Below are 24662 nucleotides of genomic sequence, written 5' to 3' on the forward strand. Positions count from 1 at the left end.
AGAGCAAATGGTTCCCAATTGAATGATTCTTGCGATTTTACATGTGTATAAAAGTAGGTGTACAAAATTCCATTACCTTATAATAAGTGGTTCCAAAGATAAGCGATATGAGAATTTCAGGTTGTATGGGAGGTGCCACGCTCCCTTTTCCAAAATCTACCACTTTTCGCCGTAAGTACGGCATTGATAGCATATGTGGCTGTGTCAAATTTCAGGACGTTAGCATAAGCGGTTCCAGAGACAAGCGATATGAGAATTTCAGGTTGTATGGGATGTGCCACGCCCACGAATGCGAATGCGAATGTTGGGAATAACATTAAAAAAGCTATAATCAGCTCTTAAGTCATCGTTTTTATTAATTAAAAATTTTGCTAATTATTAGAACATTGAACGAGTGCTTAACCTATACAGTGTTTTTTTGTTTGTAGTAGTCAAAGTTCAAAAGGGGCATATTATAGTAAAAAAAAGGAATTTTGCTGCTTTTTCTCCCATGAGGCGATTTCTTAGAGGCTCGTATATAAGGCCGGCTGCACTGAACAATTGCTCACTTGGAACACTGGCGGGTAGAGCGCTCAAGTATTTGCGGGCCATATCTGTCAATTTGTCGTTTTTAGTTTAGTTTTCCACCAATCGAGAGGATTTTGACAGAGATGAACTCGTCTTTTTTCAGATAGGCCTTCAATTGAGCTTTAATTTCACTTTTTTTAATGTCTCCAGATTCTATATACGGGCTTTCGCTTTCGCTGGAGGAATCTAAAATTATTTCTAGGTTGCTTATAAGACTTTTAGCAGTACTTGCATAATTACTTAACTGTTTAGCGCCTGAAGTTTAAAGCCGGTTATTATCCGCACCCTAGCTAAACGGACTTTGAGCCATTTCAACAATATTAGAGTGGACTCTCTGCACTGAAAATAAAATTTCGTAAAAGTGCTACGAAAAATTTTCGTAGTCTTGGTTTTTGTACAATGTACGAAACTTTCGTTCATAATACGAACACATTTTTCACAACGAAACAAGATTTTACAAACCATTCGTAAATATATCTCTGTACGAATAATTTTGTATATTGTACGAAGGCATTCGTAATATTTACGTATGGTTTTAAAATTTACGAAATCTACAATTCTGTATTCGTACAAATTTACTTAATAATACATCGTACATAGAACAAATGCAGAAACATTTTTTTGTACTGCGTGTCATTGCGAAACTACTGGTTGGCTACTGTGAGACGTATAATATAATTTTAAAAGTTTTAAGAAGCTTTTGCTGGATAAAAATATAATATAAAATTAAATGTTAAAGCTGTGGATAAATGCTTTTCACCATACAATGTTTTTAACATCGCCCACGCTGAGCCTTGCTCTGCAATATGGGCAGCGGCGGATCCAGAATTTTCTGATGGGGGGGAGGGGGCGTTTTGCGGGAAATTTTGCCCCTTATTCTAATTACCTTAAACGAGCAATTTTTGTGTATATGTATATGTATCCATAAGTTTCTCGGCAACGGCTCTAACGTAGCAAAATGAAAAAACGTTTAAAAAATACTTTCGAAGCTGTATTTCTTCCAATTGTCAAAAACTTTTTATTTGTCACGGGGAAAATACTGTAAAAATTATTTGTATCGTGCGAATATCTATAGAAGTTATCAGGGTTTGAAAAACTGTTAGCACAGCCACAACAGCCAAGCATTTGCTTTTTTATAAATTGTTGTTGCTTTGCTAGCCGGCAATTACAAGTACCTGATGAAGATCTTGCAGAAGCAATGACCCTACAAGAATTGTGTGATGGAAACTAACACATTCTCATTTAGCGTACTAACACATATGCAAATTTTGCGTTGGTTAAAACGAGACCATAAAATAAGGCCATAAGTTGGAGGAAGACGGAAGAATTTGTACACAAATGTTTATATCAGACTTTTCACACTGCCCTTTAGAATTTGATAGAAACTTGTAGGTAGCCAGTGACAGAAATCTCTATCAGTCTTGCCACTCAAATGATTTGTCAAATGATAGTCACTGTTCTTGCAGGGGAGCTTAGCCGACGACGCTTTAAAGGAATTTGAAGAAATGCGACAAGATGCCGAAAAAACTTTCATTTGCTTTTCGAACACGTAGAAGAAGTATGCACCAACCTAGGTACAGAAATCAAAGTACCGCGATACAGCAGTCGCCAAAAGAATCGCTTTAATGTGAAAACCGGAGACGCCGAGGCATACTATCGCATTGCTTTTTACATTCCCTTCCTTGATACATTTGCTTTCTATGAAAAAGTAATCGACTGCTCGAAACAAAACTTTCTTCTGGAGGTGAAAATGTGGAAACAACGAGTTTCACACGAACATTTTCGAAGCATTACAAGTAGCTAATACAACGTCTTTTGGGAATGTTTTCAAGATCTTACGTATATTGGCACTTTTGCCCGTTTCAATAGCCACACCTGAACGAAGCTTTTCATGCCTGAAAAGAATTAAAACCTACTTGAGAAATACAACATGTCAAGAAAGACTCAACAGTCTAGCATCTATGAATATTCACAAAGATATACATTTTTCAGTTGACGAAGTTCTAGAAGAATTTTTCAAAAAACCACGAAAAATTTTAAAATTCTTCATTTCATTGATTTATAAGTAAAAAGAAAAATTTTATGTGTTTAAAATTATCAAAATGTTTTATAAATAAAGCGAAAAATTGAATATATGATTTTAAAAATTCGTGTTTGTAACTTTATTACGCATACTTTCTTCTAAAGAGCCTTTTTTCTAGACCCATATTAGTGAAATATTATTCTTTGACTTGAGGGGGGGAGGGGGTGGGGGCAAAGGGTTTTAATCCCCAAAACCCCCCGTGCATCCGCCACTGAATATGGGACTTCATAAATAGGCAATTTCATCAGTTAGCTATCAACGGCAAGAAGCCAAAGCCAGGAACAGACGCACTACTTAATGAAATTTTAAGTAAGTACATGTATGATTTTTCACTGAAACTGGCCTTTCAGACGCCTTATAATTTTCCTTTAATTTATAGTCGAGAAAGGAAACAAACATCGAAGAAGCTACGAATCTGCCAAGTACCTCCACATAAAAACATTGCAAAACATTTTGTTAAAGAAAAACGCTTAAAATTAGGAATAAAAACAAAACAAAAGTGTTGTGTTATAATTCGTCTTATGTTTTTTATAGTGTGGTGAATGAAAGCAATCGGAAGTTCTACGAAACAACCGCAGATTTTAGGAAAATAGTTTCGTTAAATATACGAACTATTTTGTGCATTTTACAAAAATTTCGTAAAAAATAAAGAAATAGTACGAAATTCTGTAGTAAGTAGTACGAAATTCGTTCGTAAATAGTACGAGTACGTTCGTAAAATGCACTAAGATCTGATGTCTCATATTTTCTTAGTATGTACGAAAACGGTTTTGTACAATCAACGAAAACTTTCGGGGCTAAAAATTACGAAAACTTCCGTACAATGTACGCAAGTTTTCGTTATATTTATGCAGATTTTATTTTCAGTGTGCCCATGTAGACATTCGCATTCGCAAAACATTCGTATCATTTGATGCGAATGCGAATGTGTAAAATGATGCGAATCATTCGCATAACGAATGCGAATGCATATATTCGCAACTTCCCTGGTATGTACATATGTATATACATGTACATGTATGTTGAAAGAGAAAATAAATAAAAAGTCAGTTTGATAAAATACAATTCATATCAGAATATCGTTGAATTATTTTAAGATCTATTGTAAAGTCTTATACAGTCAAGACTAAAAAGTAGAAAATAAATAAAATAAGAAAACTTTTTAATTCACCACGCTTCAATAAAAGGACTAAAAAGTAGAAAATAATATTTCGCTGTCCCATAGAATTAATTTTGATAACTTTTGATTTTTAAATTTTAGCAAAAGTCATTATAAACACTTTATGAGATTGAAAATGAAAAACGTGGGGCGCATGTAATAGACTTGAATTGATATGAAAAGTAATATAAGTACATACATATGTACATATTTATGTGGGTATATGGATATCGATCGCATAAAATCGATCTCAAATATTCAGCTCTATTCTGAATTGCGACTCGAATCAAAATTTTCTCCGTTTGGCAACTTTGGTATTCTGCGTTCCGTTTCCTTTCGATCAATCTTCGAAATTTACGATTATACCTATTCTACATTTCGATCGGAGTTCCGTTTTTCTAAGTTGTAAATTTGTTGACGGAGAATGTTTCGATTGTTATTTTCGTGGGTTTAGATAATAAAATTTTATAAAAAAATTAAGTAAAATAAACTGTGCATGATTGTAAGTCATCATAAATGAATTTTCTCGATTTCTGTGTTTTCGCAGCGGTAATACGTGCATTACGAAAAATTGGCTCAAATATTAGCAACCAAAAGGTTTATTGCGCGAGGATTTCAAAGAGGAAGCACAGGCGTTTTTGTTTTCATCTATATATATACATAAATGTGAATGTCTGTTTGTTTATTATGTTATAATTTTTGAACCACGACGTGGAATCACACGAAGCTTTGCAGACTTATTTGTTTTTACACCGGGAAGGTTATAGGTATGGTTTTATTTGCAAATATGTCGTTAATTTCACATGGGGGCGTGGCACCTCCAATAGGCCTGCAAATGTTTAATCAGCTATAACTTCGGAACCATAAGTCAACAGAACTTGAAATTTGGTACGAAGACATGGCTATGGGAGGCGCTTATAGTAAGGCATACATAAATGAGGTTATAAAGGTGACAGGTAACAAGATCAACGGAAATAAGGTCAATTGGCTTTATTTCCCACCCTGGTGCGAAATATAGTCAATTGACATTATTACCTTTTCAAAAGCGAAATAAAGTCAACAAAAATTTGGAAATAAAGTCATTGACGCTATTTCCTCATGCAAATGGAAATAGCGTCAACAATGCTTCAAGTGTTGTGATATTAATCCACACACAATCATGAACTACCATTAATTGATTTTATTAAAAAATTTTAAATTACGAATATGTAAAAACACGATGCGAAAAACTAAACGCCTGCGCACATCTGGAATACGAGAAATATTAGAAGAAAGAGTTTAGAAATGATCCCTAACTTGCAAATGCACATGTTTTGTTTCCACAAAAATAAAGCGAACACTATTAAATTGAAGAAACAGTCCATGTTCGAAAACCCCGGAGGAACTCTGAAAGAATTCTGTGTTTTAAATAAGCACATTTTGAATGAATTCGGAATGTCTATGGTGGAAAAGAAACCAACCTTTCTATGAGGAAACAATTATAGAAAAAGAATTTTCTTACACTGTATTCATGTCTCCGCCAGCAATTTGGGACGACATCATTTAAAAGCAGCTAAGGAGAACGACGACACTATTTATTAGATGGCACATTCAACGAGCCAATGTGCCAAAATGCGGGTATAAACAATTATTGATTATTTAATATCGGAACCGAGATCATATAAGTAGGGCTGCCAGATATCTCTGTTGCCAAACCGGGACACTTTAGGGAGGGCCACTCGCTCCCTTCTCTTTAATTTCGACGTGCGAAAGGATGTAGTGAAATTTTATTTTGACAGACAAAAACAAAAACATAAAAACATGAGATCATGACAATAACATCATTACAACGTATGCCAACAAAACAAAACAACTTATCACAACTAAGGCTCACAGAATTTTTCACAATGCATGAACCTTTTTTTATTCTTTATAAAAATACACTTTATACTAAATATATGAAAAAATATAAAAATAAAATTGTTAAACTTTGTTCTAAACTCGGGAAAATTCAATAAGTTTGCATACAAATTTGCAACATTCTAATCCGACTTTTTATAAAAATTTTTAAAATGAAGTTTCGCAGCCCATTAAATTTTAGTTGATTTTTGGTATTGTTTTTACTGAGAGTTTCTTCCATACAAACTATGTTCGATAATTCGTTCTATATGGAAGACACTGTCAGCAAAAAAAAAAAATAAATGCTAAAAATCAACGAAATTTGCTGGCAACTTCAGACTTGCACTTTATTAATTGGCTCAAAAGCTACATTTTCAAAATTTTTCTAAAAGATCTGATAAGAAATTGTGATCTGATGAAAAAGCCACCGAGCCAATAATTTTGTACGGCACTGTACTTATAAGTACTCTAGGTTTCATGAAAGAAAAAAATTTAAGTACAAGATAACATTCAAATATCAGTCATATTTTTCGTTGCTGTCAACTTGTTTCAAAACTTCTGTCTTTTCCTTAATATAATTGTAAAACTCTGTGCACGTCATTTTGAACGTATTTAGGTACATATACTAATCATCAACTATTGCTTGTGCAAAGATTAACTATCTCGAAATGTGACTATTTCACAAACTAAACCGGTGCACTGAGAGAAAGAAGTTTAGAATTAAAAAAGCGTGCTAAATTAAAAAAACACGCATATGAAGGAGCACCAACCCAACTCGTAATACATTGAAGTATACAAATTTTAGTATTTAGTACAGAAATATTCAATTCAAATACGCCCATATTAAAATGAAGCGATTTGCAATTACCGATTGCTTTTTCATAATTAAGTTAAAAAAATATTTAAATTCCATGCTGGTTGTAATGGGAATTGAACGCTGACCCACTGGAAATTAGCAAATTGTGGCAAGCATCTTCGCGCACTCAGCTACAGCCAGACATGTAAATGTGCATTTAAATGTTAAGTTTGAATCAACACCACGCGTGCGTGTTATGAAAGTATTATTTTTAAATACGAACATTTTTAAACGATAATCAACTAGAAAATATTCATGTTTACTAAGCGTTATTTCCCTCAGTGAATTCATAACATTTTTCTGAATATTACAACGCGTTTTTTCTCTTAGTGTAGTGATTTTTGAACTTTTATTCAAATTTGTGCAATCAAATCAAAAACCGGGACACTAGAACGAAACCCGAGACATTTTAAGGTTGGACCGGGACACCGGGACAAATAGTCTAAAACCGGGACATGTCTGGGAAAACCGGGACGTCTGGCAGCTCTACATATAAGTTAATCGATTGGGTTTTACACACTTTTGAAACACAAATTATATGCTTTTTTACTGCAGACAAGTTGTTGCCCCAAAACACAGCAGAAATCTTCCAATCAGGGCTGCCAACTATCCTTAGTTATGAGGTGCCATATTGAGGATAAAAAAGTGCCAAAATGTGCCAAATAGAAAAATAAAAGTGCCAAAAAAGGTGTCATTCCTTTTAATCATTCACATTTAGCAATAAAATAAGGCTACATTTTCCAAACAAAAGTGCAATGATAAAATAAGATAAACCAGTTGAAATTAGAAAATTTTAGTAGAGAAAAACAAGTGAACGCAAAGAATTTGACAAAATGTATTGAAATGTTATTTTTTTTTTTACAAGTGCCATTTTGGCACATTGTGCCAAATTGAAAAATTAAGTGCTATTTGAAGTAAAATAGGGACAAATGCACGGTTTGAGCCAAGTTGGCATCCCTGCTTCCAATAACTTACAAATATAAAAATGTGAAATATCGAGGGCTTGAATTCATTAATACCCTCTATCTGCAATTTGCACCAAAACTAATTTGTGATTTTAGAAACCATCTGGGACTTATTACCTGTCGTACACGCGGCGTAGCGTGACGTGGTGTGCGCACCGGTCGCGCGCGGTGTGGCGCGCTGACGCGGGCCGCCGCGAAGCTAAGCAAATTTAATGTTTGAAAGAGAAATAATGTCAATGGATTTTATTTCGTTTTTAAAAAGGTAATAATGTCAATTGACTTTATTTCGCACCAGGGTGGGAAATAAAGTCAATTGACCTTATTTCCGTTGATCTTATTACCTGTCACCGGTTATAAAGGGGGCGTGGTACATCCCTTGAGTGAGGAATTTTGTTTCAGCTATAACTTGGGAACCATATGTCACATGAATTTGAAATTTGATATGAAGTCACATCTAGGTAGGTGCTTATGGTAAAGTTTATATAAATGAGTTTATGAAAGGGGCGTGCCACATCCAGTAGGCTTTGAAGTTTTTATCAGCCATAACTTCGGAACCATAAGTCACATGAACGTGAAATTTAGTATGTAGACATATCTATGGTAGGTTCTTATAGTAAGATATAAATAAATGAGTTTGTAAAAGGGGGCGTAGCACTTAACATGGGCGTGGACGTTTTCATCAGTCATAACTTCGGAACCAAAAGTCACGTGACCCCTTTAATTCCTTCTGATATGCCTTTCCAATTTAAAAAACTTCAGTTTCCAGTTTACTTAGCTTTTGCCATGACAATAAACAAGAATGTCCTTAAATAAAACCCAACTCTTTATCGATAAGAAAATGTATGACAATTGCATTGGAAAATGCATCTAAGTTAATAGATGCTTTGAAGTGCTAAAACATGCTGTGGAATAATATTGGAGTTATTATTCGTAAGAACTTAGATAGTTAAAATTTAGTTATTACAATGCAACGTTGGTATTTCTACTATTATACAATTTCTTGGAGATACATATTTTACAATAAATAAAAACACCTGATTTGCCAAAAACTTATTATTGCTTTTCATTCCATAGCAGCCCAGCTATACAACTATTCTACCATATTATGCTATCACGGCTATATTAAAATTAGAGAAGAAATGAAATATAACATCGTTACATAAAGTATTTTTCATATTTGTATTAAGACGTGGGGGAAAACCCGCGGGAAAAAGCTAGTTATCTATAAATAAGACTGTGAAATGCACTGAATACAATTTATTCCTTTTATTTATTCTTCTTTATTAATAAAAGCATGTACATAGATACATAAAATGTGAAGTTACATAAAAAAAAGATTATTGCACTCGTTTTTACTAACTTTTTAAAAAGAGGTGCGTATGTTGTCGAATTCGAATTTGCTATGGAGCTTTGTTCTTCCCCTCCTCCTGATGGCTTTCAAAATGGAATTCATTTGCGTTCAAATCTTGCACTCTGTAGTAAATGCAAATGTTGTGGAGTGCTCAAACAACGTTTATAATTTCACTGGATTTGAGCGATGAGTAATACAGTTCATGATGAATTTAGGACTCTTAACTCATCTGAGAAATATCAAACATGTCCCTAAATCTCCGCCTTTCAATTTGCGCATCAGCAATCTGGGACTCGTTCTCCTCTTCAAGCAATAACGCCGCGGCTATGGATTTCAGTTTTAAAATTATGTTTCCACTTAAATAAAGCACAAACGAAATTTTATTTTTAAATTACAATGATGTTAGATATATTTAGTTATTTTAAAATATTTACAAACTTTAACTTCATAAGCTGCTATAGTTTGGTGGCAAATATTTCTTTTGTTTTGTTTCGATTTCACACATTCCTAGGCAAACAGCTGATATCGAAAGATGTTTTCTCTCTTCCTCTTTCGATTCGATCGTAACGCGGAATACCTAAGTTCGATTCTTGCGGAGCGGAAGGCAGGAACGTAATCGAAATGCAGAATAGGGCTGATCGTCAATTAAATGTAATGATTTATATTGCATGCGCTCCACGTTTTTCATTTTCATTCTCATAAATTGTTTAGAATGACATTTGCTAAAATTTCAAAATCAAAAGTTATCAAAATTAATTCTATGCGACAGCGAAATATTATTTTCTGATTTGTGAGAATAAGAAGCACAACAAATTTGACGGCTAATAATCTGGGATTTTCCTGAGTCAACGGAGTGATTAACAAACAATCTTTAATAGAGATGTTTATATGTAAACGTACTTGAATGCTTTGCCGAGCCGTAGGCATATGTTTACACATCAAATTTCATGAGTACCCAGTACTCACGCCTTTTTTATTTTAGTATGAAGTTTTGCAATAAGATTAAATACTATCTAATATGACAATGAATTTCAAAGAACAAATTATATTTATTCCAGAATTTGGGTATTTTTCTTTCAGATATATTTTAAATTTTTACAGGAACAATGCGTCTATTGTGTTTGGTAAAGATTGGTATAGCGGTTATTAAGATAAAACATTTTATCATAAGTGGGTTATAATTGGCCCCTCCACAAATTTTTTTACTTATATTATTTTATGCTTAAATCGGTTTTACTAACCATCTTTCAATAATTTAGCTCGACTTCTTACTGAAAAAAAAACATTTTTTTTGTTTTCGAAAAATATTTTAATTTTGCAATGAATTTTGCAGCTCCATGTATTTCTATTAATTTTAAAGCTAAAATATTGTGCTGTGGTGTAGTAGTTAGTAGTGCGCGCTACCATTCCGCAGGGCCTGGGTTCAAGCTCGGTTCAACCCAATATAGCAAAATAAATAAATAACAAGTAAGAAAGTCTAAGTTCGGGCGGGGCCGAACATTAAATACCCGGCGCAAGTATTACATATATGCCTTTTCACCTTTTCGAAAGCTACAGCTACATGGTAAGCCGGGGTGTATCAATTTTGAATAAATTAGCGTCCTTAAATTTCGAAATATTGACGTTTCGAGCATTTCTAAAATTTACCGTTATATGAAAAGCCGTAATTTTAGTCCGATTTCAATAATTTTGAACGTTTTGCTTTTATGTGACAAGCACAATAACCATACCGAGTTTGGTACAAATTGGTAGAACGGTTACCGAGATACATATATGTGATCATAAGTGGGCGGTGCCACGCCCATTTTCCAAAATTTTATGATAAGCGTATTTCCTGATAAAGAATTGTTGCAAGCATCAATTTTGAATAAATTAGCTTCAATATTTACGGATTTATCGAAGATTTCGTATTTCTCCAAATTACCGTTATATGGGATGTGGGCGTGGTTATTGTCCCAGTTTTTAAATTTTCGGCCATTTGGTATCCTGTACCAAGGCCAATAACTGTGCCAAGTTTGGAAGAAATCGGTGCAGCGGTTTCCAAGATATACACATGTAACACTAAGTGGGCGTGGCTACGCCCATTTTTCAAAAATTTATAATATTCTTATTTTTCGTCTAAAAGTTATTGCAAATATCAATTTTTAGTGAATAATCTTCAGTAGTTACTAAATATCGCAGTTTTCGTATTTCTGAAAATTACCGTTATATGGGAGGTAGGCGTAGTTATTGTCCGATTTTGCCCATTTTCAATACCATCCGTCCTACGCCCGAAAGAAGTACACGTGCCAAGTTTCGTTAAGATATCTTAATTTTTACTCGAGTTATCGTGTGCACGGACGGACGGACGGACGGACGGACAGACAGTCACCGCTTAATCGATTTCTCTTTTCATCCTGATCATTTATGTATACATTTGTCTATATCTATCTCGATTCGTTTTGCCTGTTACAAACAACCGTTATGTGAACAAAGTTATAATACCCTTGTGCACAAGTGCGCTCGGGTATAAAAAACGCGTGTGTAACACCGTACACTTGATAGAAGTGAAACTTCTTAAAAAAGGTGTGAGTACCAGGTACCTACTCACGAAATTGGATGTGTAAACATATGTTTACGGTTCGGCAAACCATTAGGCGATTGAGTTACATACATAGGTTTTGCTAGAAATGAAACAATAATTTCATTTCATCTTATTAATTTTCTGATATACATACATATAGTTTATTTATTCCCTTTCCGGTAACACCACCTTATATGAATTCGCGCTTCTAGCATCCATAGGACCGGTTGTAATGGAAGTAATTGTATGTTTAACAAATAAATGAAAATGTTTATAATGCAATCAATAGATCCTTACGAATTCGCCATTACCAAGGGCGCACTAAATAACGTACGCACTTTTGTTTGCAAAATGCATTTATTTAAGTTGAAAGAAGACAAATTCCTTTGTTCGGCATTTATTCCTACTCGCTTTCTATCTTCCAAGGCGAATTCATATATTCTTATCACGAATTCATATATTCATGTGGTGGCAAGAGTACAAAAACATAAAATTACCTTATAAATAAAAAGCATAAGTATCACATGTATGCGTAGTTCAATTCAAGAAATCATTTCATCGATCTGAGTAAAAACTAAGTGCATAAATTTTATTTTGCGTTAATTGAAATCGTGAAATGGTGTTCATTCATTCAAACACTCAAACGCATGAAATGATTTTATGAATTGGCCTACGCACGGCCGCTGTGGTGCAGTGGTAAGCAGTGCGCGCTTTCACTCATCGGCACCTGGGTTCAAGCCCTAGTCAAAGCAACATCGCATAAAAAAATATATAGAAAAAAGTGTTTTTCTTAACAGCGGTCGTCCCTCGGCAGGCAATGGCAAACCTCCGAGTGTATTTCTGCCATGAAAAACAGCTTCTCATAAAAATACAATCGACTACATCAAGGCGCACGCCACAAATCGCAGGGGAAGCTCGGCCAAACACTAACATATGTGTAAGCACCAATCTATTATTATTATTATAATGGTAGTAAATGACAGAATGAATTACAACAAACACATCCTTTTGACATAATACAAGCCGAAAACGTTGGTTCAAATCAATCCGCAATCAAGATGGACGTTTTGCCCACAAACATAGCAATTTTGCGAGCAGTCTCATTGTAAAATCTCATTTTTACAATTTCATAGTTTCGGCTTACATTTATAAAATTCAACGAAAGCATGTACCTATTTCGGCTGAGTTATCCATTTTCGGTTATTTACAGGTCAATTCTGCGCTGGTAACATAAATTTTATAACCGGTATTAAAGTGGCTGTCAATTTTTAAACCTTTTTCGCATTCTGTGCTCTCTTGTAACCGGTAAATTTGGTTACCATCTCATAAGCTGGTAACAAAATACTGCCCCGTGAAATATGCAATACAGGAATTTCCACAAATCTTCATAGCTGAGTTGCTGAATATTTTCACTGCATTACCAACGTACCTAGAATCGCGGTGACAAGAAGTGGTAACATGTTTTGGTAATAAAATTTTCCGGTCACAAAATCTTCGGTAACGTGTACAAAATAAACGCAAATTAAATGAGTTTGTACAACATGGCCATTAATGTAGCGATAAGTTGTACAACTGGCCAGAAAATCCCATTTTTTTGATCTTTCATACAACCAAGACATAAAAACAACACCAAGTTGAACCAACGGTCGCTTCGTTTATGGCTTTCTTTCAACTGCTCCTGTAACACTACCTACATAAGTTGGCCTTGCTGTCATCCTCACATATGTTCATCAGAATATACCAACGAAGGACGAGTTAATACAAGGAGATAGCGAGAGCACAAAACTACTCTAGAAAATTACACGCACAATGACAAACATGAACAAATGTACCACAAACACATAGGCGCGTATTCATAGTCTAGCAACTAAGTCGAAACTAACAAAGTTGCAACTTAAATTTAAGTACCAACTTCAAATTTACCTCTATTCATAGTCGCATTTCAGACTTCTACTAAGTAGTTTCGACTTAGTTTACGATATAGCAAAACGAGTGTGAAAATGTATCGATTTTTCTTTACGATATTTTGGAAAAATTACATTTTTATTAAATAATGTCAAGTTGGATCATCCGTTTATGTAATTTTTATTTTCATTGCATGATTATGCAAAAGAATAAGGTATAATTTTCTTGTTAATTGTGTGAAATAGCCAGACAACCGCAGTGATGTGAAGTCGATGTTTATCGAAAGCATGCTGTGAAACATACAAATAGTAGATACACCCGATTTACATGATTCAAGTACTTGAAAGCAGTTCTTGCTCATTCTCTTTTGTGTTTTCTATTTGCATTTACACGTTTCAATTCAAGTTGTATTCAAGTTTTTGGTTCTTTAAATGGGAAGCAACGAAAATGCCAAAAGCAAAGCAAGAAAGTTGAAACGACTTGCCGGTACCGACGCATGTGTACTCGTCCCTTTTCTTCTCACCCCCTCTCTAACACATGCGAGCAGAATTGAATTCAATACTTGAACTGTGTAAAAGCAGTCATACCTAAATGTTATGCACAAATTTACTTTAAAAGAACTAGCGTGAAACTGACTTATTATTTGAGAATTTATCTAAATTATTCCAATTATAAAATTGTGTTGTAGCTTTATTCGAATTGTAATGCGCATTTAATTTCATCTTCCGATTAAAATGGATCGATCTTTGTAAATTTTAATTGGAGATTATTCAATATTATCAAAATCACCCTCTACCAACTTAATTTTTACATATTTCGCCTGTTTTCCCTTAATTTGATAAAATACTTCTTCCTAGATACGACTTAGTTGCAGCTGCAGCCGAAACTAAATTTTAAGTTGGTACTTAGCCAGAAAAGTCGAAACTAAGGCGACTATGAATAGCTTTAGTTGTGACTTAGAATAGTTTCGACTTAGTTGAGTACTAAATATGACTATGAATATGCGCCATAATTTTTGACAATCAGCACAGTTCGCATTTATATCAGCGAGCAGCTTATTAGATTTGTTTTCGTTTGTACTACATATGTGCATATACACACGTACACAAACACACGTACATACCCAAACATATGTACATACATACAATTATACATATATACAACCATTCAAACATATGTACATACATGAAAACATTGCAGTCCATAAGTACATACATATGCCCATCAGTACATCAACGAAGTCGTTTGCTTCATCATAAATATATCCATACAAACATATGTATGTACATATGTACGAATGGATGTAGTTACGCGAAGCACGCTTGCATCATTTATACATATATTGCTTGGTAACGGCAGAGCTGAAATGCGCAATGAGTTCGTTCATACATACATATATATGTATACATATATCTATATTTATAAAAATGGTGTGAAAAATGTATAGTAATTCATCAATTGAGAACGGTTGGGCCGATTTGGCTAAACATTTTCCTTAGTTGTTCGTAATTGCCAGGAGAAGGTTTTCACGAAAGAAAATTTTGGGAAAACCCTCAGGGAAAGTCGGGAAATCGAAAATATCGAAAATAGATTTTTTTGTATGGAATTTTTTGTGCAATGCCTTCGGAATGGCTTTCGAATGGAAAAAATAGAAACATCCAAGTGAAAAACTCGGAATAACGTGAAAAATTTGAATTTTTTTTTACGAAATTGATGATGATGCGAAGCTTGGAAAAGTTAGGATAATTGTTAAATTCATTGTAAGCATAATCAATTGGGACCAATTTTGTCCTATGTATCATAACCGATTCGAATGGTTGCTGTTTTTTTGGAAAGGTGTTTAGAAGGAGGAGTGCACAAAGTTTGAATTTTACCGATAGGATGTGCAGGGGTCGAGCTACGCTAAAAAAATGACTTTGGTACATAGGTAGCCTTTTGCCTAGATTAGGATATAGGATAAATTTTTCCGTTAAGTGGACCAGGGACCGATCTATTCGAAAAAGTCTTATGTATGGTCCCCTTTGCTTGAAATTCGGCACGTAGGTAGCTTTTTGCCAGGATTAACATATAGGATATTTTTCTGATAGGTGGACCAGATACCGATCTATTCGAAAAAATCTTATTTATTGTGCGACTTGCTTGAAATTCGATATCCGTATTATAGATATGCGTTGAATAGAATTGAGTCATTGTTTTACAGTTCGAAAGGTTTTTGAAGGCGCCGCAAACATGCGGGTATTCGCTATTTAACAATACTTATTATACAGGCCAACAAAAATGGGAAAAATTTGATGCAGCAAATGTTAGCGCTATTTTTGACAGTTTTTTTTTGTGCTGATTAAGAATCCGTAAGCGCAAAGTTTCAATAAGCTCCAGATTTTAAGAAAAACGAGGTCAAAGTGTCAAAAAATCGCGAAACAAGGGGTGGCAGAACCTTCCACTTAGGCTTAGATTAAAGCTAAAAATCACGACTACTACCCCTGCAAATTCCTGTACCTTTGCTTGATGGTCACTTATAGTCATTTGATGAACAGGATAAACTGATTTTGGGAAGTTTGAGTACCTACCGCAATTAAGCAAAAGGTGGTAGAACCTTCCACTTAGGCTTAGGCTTAAATTAAAGCTTGGACTTCTGACTTCAATCCCTGGAAATACCATTCCTGCTCCTTGACCTTAAGGTCAGCTATAGTCATTTATTGAACAGCTAACGCTGATTTTTACAGATTTTTTTTCAATTGCATAATTTTCCAGTATTTTTTTTTATTGTTGGACGATAAAACGTAAATGAGTATAGGTGACCATCAGGGCAAGGTGCAGGAATAGTATTTTCAGGGATAGTCGTCTGTAGTTCAAGCTTTAATTTAAGCCTAAGTGGAAGGTTCTGTCACCTTTTGTTTCCTTGCAAGAGTTTCTAAAATATTGCAAAACGCGATTTTTTGACACCTTCACCACGTTTTTCTCAAAATCTGGAGCTGATGGAAACCTTATACTTACGGATTCGTAATAAGCACAAAAATGTCTATCAAAAACATCTTTAACATTTGCCGTATCAAAATCGGTTTTGCCCTGGGTAACTTACACTAATTATATAAAGAAAAGCTCCTTCTTTTTATAAGAGGAGATCTCGCGAACTGCGAAATTGAACCGCTCAGGAACAATTTACTACAAGAGCGTGCAACTGCTGGCTTATGCCGATCACATCGACATCATCGGTAACAAAACCGCGAAGTCTGTTCTGCCTTTTCCAAGTTGAATAAGGAAGCAAAGCGAATGGGTCTGGTGGTAAACGAGGACAAGACGAAGTATCTCTTTTCATCAAACAAACAGTCAGCACATACGCGCCTTGGCACCCACGTCACTGTTGACAGTTATAATTTCGAGAAAGTAGAGAATTTCATTTACTTGGGAACCAGCATTGACACCGATAATAATGGGCCGTATGAATGAAAAATAAGCAATTGCTTTTTCTTAAAATTTCTTACACTCCAACAAAATTGAAGTAAAGGGTATGCAATTTTAGGAAAAAGCAATTGCTTTGTTTTTATTCATTCATTTTATTCAGTATAGAAATCCAACAAGTGCTGAGTGTAAGTGGACTGAGTAGGCAGTTCTGGAGCAAAGTCCTCTCTCGACGTACGAAAACCACACTCTATAAGTCACTCATCATGCCCGTGCTGGTATATGGCTCTTGGAGTATTCGAGAGAAAGATTTTGCGGTGGATTTACCGGCCTTTATGTGTTGGCGACGCCGAGTACTGCAGACGATGGAGTGATGAGCTGTATGAGCTTTAAAACGACATGGACATAGTGCAGTGAATTAAAATACAGCGGCTCCGCTGGTTTGGCCATGTCGTTCGAATGGACACCGACGCTCCAGCTCTGAATGTATGCAACTCAGAAGCCGCTGGTGGTAGCAGAGGTATAACGTTTTCGTCAGGTTATTTAAGACGGCAATGAAGGATATGCATTCTGTCGACCACAAAACCAAACGTGAACGTGAATTGCTGGCGAAAACGTTGGACCAAATGTTTCAATAAAAATAATAATTTTGGGCGGAATGAAGTTCGCCCGAAGTTGTCCTGTGTGAGCTGTCTTTCTGTTGTGTTTGTCTCTTACCAAGGAAAATTAAAAAAAAATCCGATTGGAAAATTTAACTTTCCATAGATTTTATACTCGTCATTTTTTGGTTTCCTTAATTTTTATCGTAATACGTATTATAATTGAAATGGTTTCCCAGGTTCAAAATTGTATCAACGCTAAACAATTATGTTAGTTTAGAGTGCGTTGCAAATTATTACCGGTTCCACTTGCAGGTGCCGGATTTTAAAAATGTATGATGGAATTTTGTTTAGAAATACAAAATTAGCTTACTATAAGTTTCATTTTCCTCGAACCGCTTCACTTTTCGTTTTCGTGTTTCACAAACGGATGAAAAATTTTCGGGCGCAACTCACGACAAGGCTGAATGAGAAAATCTAGCGTGTACATTTCTTTTGCGAATATGGTTCGATTGCTTCGAAGATAATTTGAATTTTTCGACATTGCACTAGCAGTGTTCGTAATGAGCAGTGCAAATCGTAAACCTCAGCAACGCGCCCAAGTTAATGCCGGACGACCTCAACAGGAACAAGCTCTTTAACAACTGAAACAAATTTATTTCGTTGACAACTCTGATATCGAAATCGATTAGTGTTGTGCCATTAACTTTGCTATGAAATTCAAGATAATTGAAGAATTGCAAGAACTTCGTCACGGACACAGCGATTTGGTTAGGTTATTTAAAATGGCAATAGAAGATATGCCTTCTGACGACCACAAAACCATAACCAGAGCAGATAAATGTGTCACTGGAAGTCATTAGGTGAAAAGTTGGTGAAAGCGTTGTACCAAATATTCAAAAAAAAATTAATTTTTGGCGAGACGAAGTTCGCCGGGTACGCTAGTATATGTATAGATACATACGTGCATTCAAACATACATATATACATATGTAGGTACTCGTACCCCATGATGCAATAATGCAAGGTGTTATCAGTTGACAACTTCTCGCTCTAATTCCGCCATATTGGCTGCCTTACGTGAAGAAGTGTTACTTCCTTAACTATTATTTGCCAATTAATATAGTTGAATGTTTTTAATTTTTTCTCAGTATACACACTTTGTTTTCTTAAAAAGGTATTTTATGTTATTTTATTTCATTTCATAACGAATATACTATAAAAAGGCAAATTTTGTTTAGGAGAAAATGTGAAATTTTATATTTTTCCCCCATATGGGGATTCGTTTCTTCCCGTTTTTCTTCTCATTCGACTGAGCTAAGGCAGTGTCAAATCGAGCTGTCACAACTGATACCACCTTGTATTATTGCACCTTGCTCGTACCCGTCATGCGTCGGTTTATTTCTTTTTTCCCCTTCTCCATGCTACCTATATCTTCCTTCGCACTCATGTAACGTTTTCAGTTTTAACAAGTAAGAGCAGCGCTGTCTTCGGCTATGCCGAAGGCTTCATACCTTTCATGAACGTCTGCAAATTTTAGTTTGACAGATTACTGATTTTGAATACATCTGCATACATCGATAGAGGAGTTACATACTTATATATAAAATCGCATCTAAACAATCAGAGGTATGGAAGATATACTTTATATGGCACCAATCTAAGTGATTTTCACTGCTATGTGATCGGTATGTAAACCGGTAACACAATTTATTGGGTTTAGTTTCCTACATAAAGGAGATATATCGCAAAAACTGGTATCTGAACAATCAGTGCTATAGGAGATAAAGGTTATACAACATAGATTTTGACGATTTTCTCAGTAGACTTTGTTTTATTATTTATAAAATATCTTACGAAATTTATCAGTTTTAGCTGTTCAAATAAAGGGGTTTTACAGTAAAATCCCATATCTAAACGATCAGATGTATGGAAGATATATGTTGTAGTCACCCGATCCTTGTTTTTTTCACTGTACGTATTCTGTTAATAATGAGTGAAAATGGTGCGAAATTTCATGTTCCTAGCTGCATAAATGGAGGAGATTTGATAAAAGACCTCATATCTGAACAATCAGTTGTATGCGGGCTGCAGGTTATAGTGACCCGATCTTCGTTATTTTCACTGTAAGTCTTCTGCTGATAATGAGTGAAAACAGCGCGAAATTTCATGGTCCTAGCTACATAAATGAATGAATTATAACGAAAAATCTCATATCTGAACAATCAGCTGTATGGGAGCTATAGGTTATAGTTATCCGATCTTTTTAATTTTCACTGTAAGTTTTCTGTTGATAATTATTGAAAACAGTGCGGAATTTCCTGTTCCCAGCTATATAAATGGAGAAATTATAACGAAAAATCTCATATCTGAACAATCAGTTGTATGGGAGGTATATGTTAAGTGGTCCGATTCTTCCCGTTCCGACAAATGATTAATACATTATAAAAATACACCCACCTACCAAATTTGATCAGGATATCTCGAAAATTGAGAGACTAGATTGCATACAAACAGACGGACAGACAGACAGACGGACAGACGGACATGGATAAATCAACTCAGCTCGACGTTCTGATCATATAAGTATACATTTTAATGGGTCTATCTCTTTTTGTTCTAGTACTTACAAACATCGGACCAAAGTTATAATACCATTTCATGCTCATGAAAGGTATAAAAATTTCACTCTCCATTTTTGCGATACCGCCGCCTAAGAAGTTTCACTTCAAAAAACAAAAGCTCTGATCCAATACTTTTCGTGAAAAATCCTGTAAAACTGGCAAACAGCAAAATTACTCTCTGAAGTGAGAGTAAAAAGTGAGTAACAACAAAAAGTACGGGTACAAAAAATCCATTTTTCCTGTAAAAACATCAACCAGTGATTGCTTGACACTTTTCATGATTTTACCAGAAGAAAAAGTTCGGGTAAAATCTTGCAACTTCATCCTCTACACAACTCTCCAAAAGTCGCTCTCATTTACAGGATTTTGGAGTACGGGAACATTTTTCCTGCAACTTCCTGCAAGTTCGTGTAAAATCCTGTAAGCTCATGGAGTACTGGATCAGAGCTAATGTATTTTTCAAATATCGCTGCGCTCGGCAGGCAATGGCAAACCTACGGGTATATTTCTGCCATGAAAAACAACTTCACATAAAAATACAATCGCCGTTCGGAGTAGGTGTAAAGCATGCCTCCCTTTTGTGTGAAAACATCAAGGCGCACGCCACAAACCAGAGAAGAAACTCGGTCAAACACTAACATATTGTATAAGCGCCAATCTATTATTAGCATGATGCAATAATACAAGGTGGTATCAGTTGTGACAGCTCGATTTGACACTGCCTTAGCTCAGTAGAATGAGAAGAAAAACGGGAAGAAATGAATCCCCATATGGGGGAAAAATATAAAATTTCACATTTTCTCCTTAACAAAATTTGCTTTTTTATAGTATATTCGTTTATTCGTTATGAAATGAAATAAAATAAGATAAAATACCATTTTAAGAAAACAAAGTGTGTATACTGAGAAAAAATAAAAAGCATTAAACTATATTAATGGGCAAAGAATAGTTAAAGAAGTAACACTGTTTCACGTAAGGCAGTCAATATGGCGGAATTAGAGCGAGAAGTTGCCAACTGATAACACCTGTATTATTGCATCATGTATTATTAGTATTATTAAAATATTTTTCTTTCGGATGCAAATAAAATTTTTGGTAGAGATTGGTGAAGTAGTTACTAGATAGACACTTTATCACAAGTGGGCCCCATTGCCAACAATTTGTACGCATCCTATTTTATGCCTAACTTGTTTAACCAATTTTTAACCGACTTCCAAAAAAGGAGGAGGTTATCAGTTCGTCGGAATATTTTTTTTTTTTTTTTTTTATGTATGTTACCGCATAACTTTACACCCCGTCAACCGGAAAGGTAGTGTCTCAGAGGTGGTCCCATACTAATTTGGTTTAGATCCGATCATTGGATCATGAAATATATAGATATATATATATTTTTTTAAGTCGGGTTTTTGTTTGCTAAAAATTACTTGTTAATAGTTAAACTCCAATATTTCAAAAATACCTCAAATTGTATATTAAATTTTACAGCACCCTGTTTCTGTAGCACCATACTTTAATGTTCATTTAAAAGTTATGATTTTTGCAACGAAATGTCTAAAGGCCACATAGTGCGACGTTCATCAACGGTGTGCCGGGTATACAAAGTTGGTTTCGCTCGGACTCAGAACCTCCTACTGCTGGTCTAGTTTTCATTTATACTTACCAGTGAACTTGGCGATTTGCGCGTACTTGAACAGGTTTGTGGTACCAATTCTAGATGGTTCGGTCTTTGTGGTGGTTTTATGTCCGCTACAGCATCCAAAAGCTCTAGAAAGACAAATAAACTTTAATTAACACTAAATTTATCAATATGCATTAAGAATAAAGCTTTCAAAATTTACTTAAAAGAAATTGTCTTACAAAATTAAATAAAGCCAAGCATTTTTTCGTAGATCGCGTATTTTGTCACAATCCTATTTACCTAAGTACAAAAGCATACTCACATTCATTTAGAAACACTACTATGAGATATATCCATTTTAATTATTCATATGTGGAAAAAATATACTTGCTATGTATTCCAGAACAATGTACAAATTTATACATATGTACATTAGTGTGGGCAAAAAAATCAAGTTTTTTTTTTGGATCCGACACACGAAAACTAATTCCTAGGTGCCTCTAGATAGGACATAGCAAATCTGAGCTCTTAATATTAACGGGAAGATTATGCTCATCATAGTTTTCCATTTTCGATTCAGTCTCATATAAAAATAGTCATATCTCATCACCAATAGATCGTTAAACCAGTTGCATCATCAATACTACTCGGAGTTCTACTGCGAATAGCTTCTAGATGGTTAGAGTAATCGATTAACAACCTCTTTTGTAGAGCGTTTAATTCCCTATAGAAATAATTGAAACTCATTTGAGTAGTCCACTTGCAAAGTGCGCTATGTAAAATTTTTTCGATTTTTAGTTTTTGGTGGATTACGTACCAGTATTTAAAGTAGCTTCATGTCCACTAACAACACAATACAAAATCTTTTTATATTCTGAAAATATAGCATCAAATGTTAACTCTTTTTTCAAAAGTCGCTATCATACTTATTTATAAACTTTCTAAAGTATCCATCTTCTGATGAACTTAGAAAACTGCTTTAGGTCGTATAGAATGTTAATGTTATCTTATGTCATGTTATGTTATGTTATAATTTTATAAGGCTCTTGTTTATCCAAATTTCCAGGTAATAATATAAAAGATTCAATTGAAATGTTACTTGTTGTCGGAGTCGTTTTTTCAAATTTATTGCTTTATATTATAAAATCACATAACGCTGTTTGCAGGTGGACTACTCATTTGACAATAATTATTTTTTAGTAAGTTACAAAATTCAAAACAAAAAGTTATTTTCCTTAAAATACTTCAATCTTTGACCTTGAATATCTTTTAAATGGTTAGATTAATGAAAAGAGTATAGGATACCATTTTTGTAGAACGTTCAACTTCCTATAAATATTGACGATGCAACTGGTGATCTATTGGTGATAAGATATGACCATTTTTATATGAGACTATATTGAAAATGGAAAACTATGATGAGCATAATCTTCCCGTTAATATTAAGAGCTCAGATTTGGTAAGTCCTTTCTAGAAGTACCTAGGAACTAATTTCGTGTGTCGGATTCAAAAAACTTGATTTTTTTTTTACCCACCCTAATGTACATACATATGTATGTAACTAGATACTTAAATTGGGGCAAGGTCTGAAAGCTATAAGTATTAAAACTTAATGGTAATTCTTATGGCGTGCATTATTCAAAAAAATATGATTTACTTGAAAGTAAACTCGGAAATAATAAAAACATTTCATGCTTTTGTTTTAAATGTAATTTCATTTGAGTATATGTACTTATGTATAATAAAATAGTGGTATTCACCAAATTGAGAAAGTGGTCTGGCACTCTGGCAAAAGAGCAGATGACTGATGTCGACAGTCGTTGCTTGAGCTGGGGCTGGATTCTGTAACTGTGAGTTTTCAAGTGTACACTGAAAAGTGTGAGAATAAGTTCTAGCTGTCAAAATTGTGTACACTTCCTCATTTTGCGATTCAGCAAGTGTGAGAATGAGTTTTAACTGTCAAAATTGTGTACACTTCCCATCCGAAAAACTCACAAAATTTTATTCGGAGAGTTTTTGGTTGTGAATTTTGCACTCGGTGAACACTACATTTTCTCACAGTTACCTACATAATCCAGCCTCTGATGTGCTTTTTGCCAGACTGCCAGGCCACCTCCTCCCTTTGGTGAATACCACTAATGTGTTAATGGTCCTAAAAGCTTTACAGCTGCTTTCGGCTGTCCATCAATAACCGATTCCAGTTTATTTGTACAAACTGCTGGCCATGAGGGTACTTGTATGAAAAAATATGTTTACATTTACATATTGTATAAGTAAGTGCATATACATAAGTACTTACAGTGAACCCCGCTTAAGTACCCCACCCCCCAACCCCTTGAAACTTGCACATTATTACACTAAAATTTAATGGGTGTGTTTATAGAAAGTGAGAAAGTGAGTGAGAAGTGAGAAAACAGTTTGATATTTTGATGATCAGTGTTCTAAAAAATGTCAAGGTTAGGTTTATATGGTATTTGTTAGGGAATGAACTGTGTTTTAATTGAACAATCTTAAAAATTAATAAATAAGCATAGGTGACAAAGCCACATCATTTTGAATTTGGTCCGAAATGATACGTATGTCCAACACTGTATGTATGTATGTATAAATATGTATAATCAATGACTTTAAAGAATTGAATTCTTGTAAAAATTACATAACATTGCTTTATCGATTTATTTTATAAAGTTTTTGTTTATGTGTTTAGATAATGCTACGATCTTGGTTTTAAACTACGTTTACTTCATTAAATGTTCAAGTTTTATTCAAGAACTTATTTATGTAAGTTAACAAGAAGATTAACTACATCAATAATTATGTTCGCTTAAGTACCCGCAACGCTTAAGTACCCGCATAGAGGTACTTAAGCGGGTTCTTTTAAGTACCCAACCCGTCTAAGTACCTCAAAAAACTGTCATTTTTCGTGAGGTATTTAAGCGGGTTTTACTGTAATATAATATTTATATTATAAATACAAATACTTAATATTTGGCGTGAAATTCCATGTAATCGAGTAAACTATCCAACCCATCGCCGCACGCTATTGAAATTACTGCAACCGAAATGAAAATGAATTCTTATTTTTATTTGTTACT

This window comes from Rhagoletis pomonella, unplaced genomic scaffold (assembly GCF_013731165.1).
Source record: "Rhagoletis pomonella isolate Grant_MI unplaced genomic scaffold, Rhpom_1.0 Rhpom_scaffold_00014, whole genome shotgun sequence".
NCBI classification, from domain to species: domain Eukaryota; kingdom Metazoa; phylum Arthropoda; class Insecta; order Diptera; family Tephritidae; genus Rhagoletis; species Rhagoletis pomonella.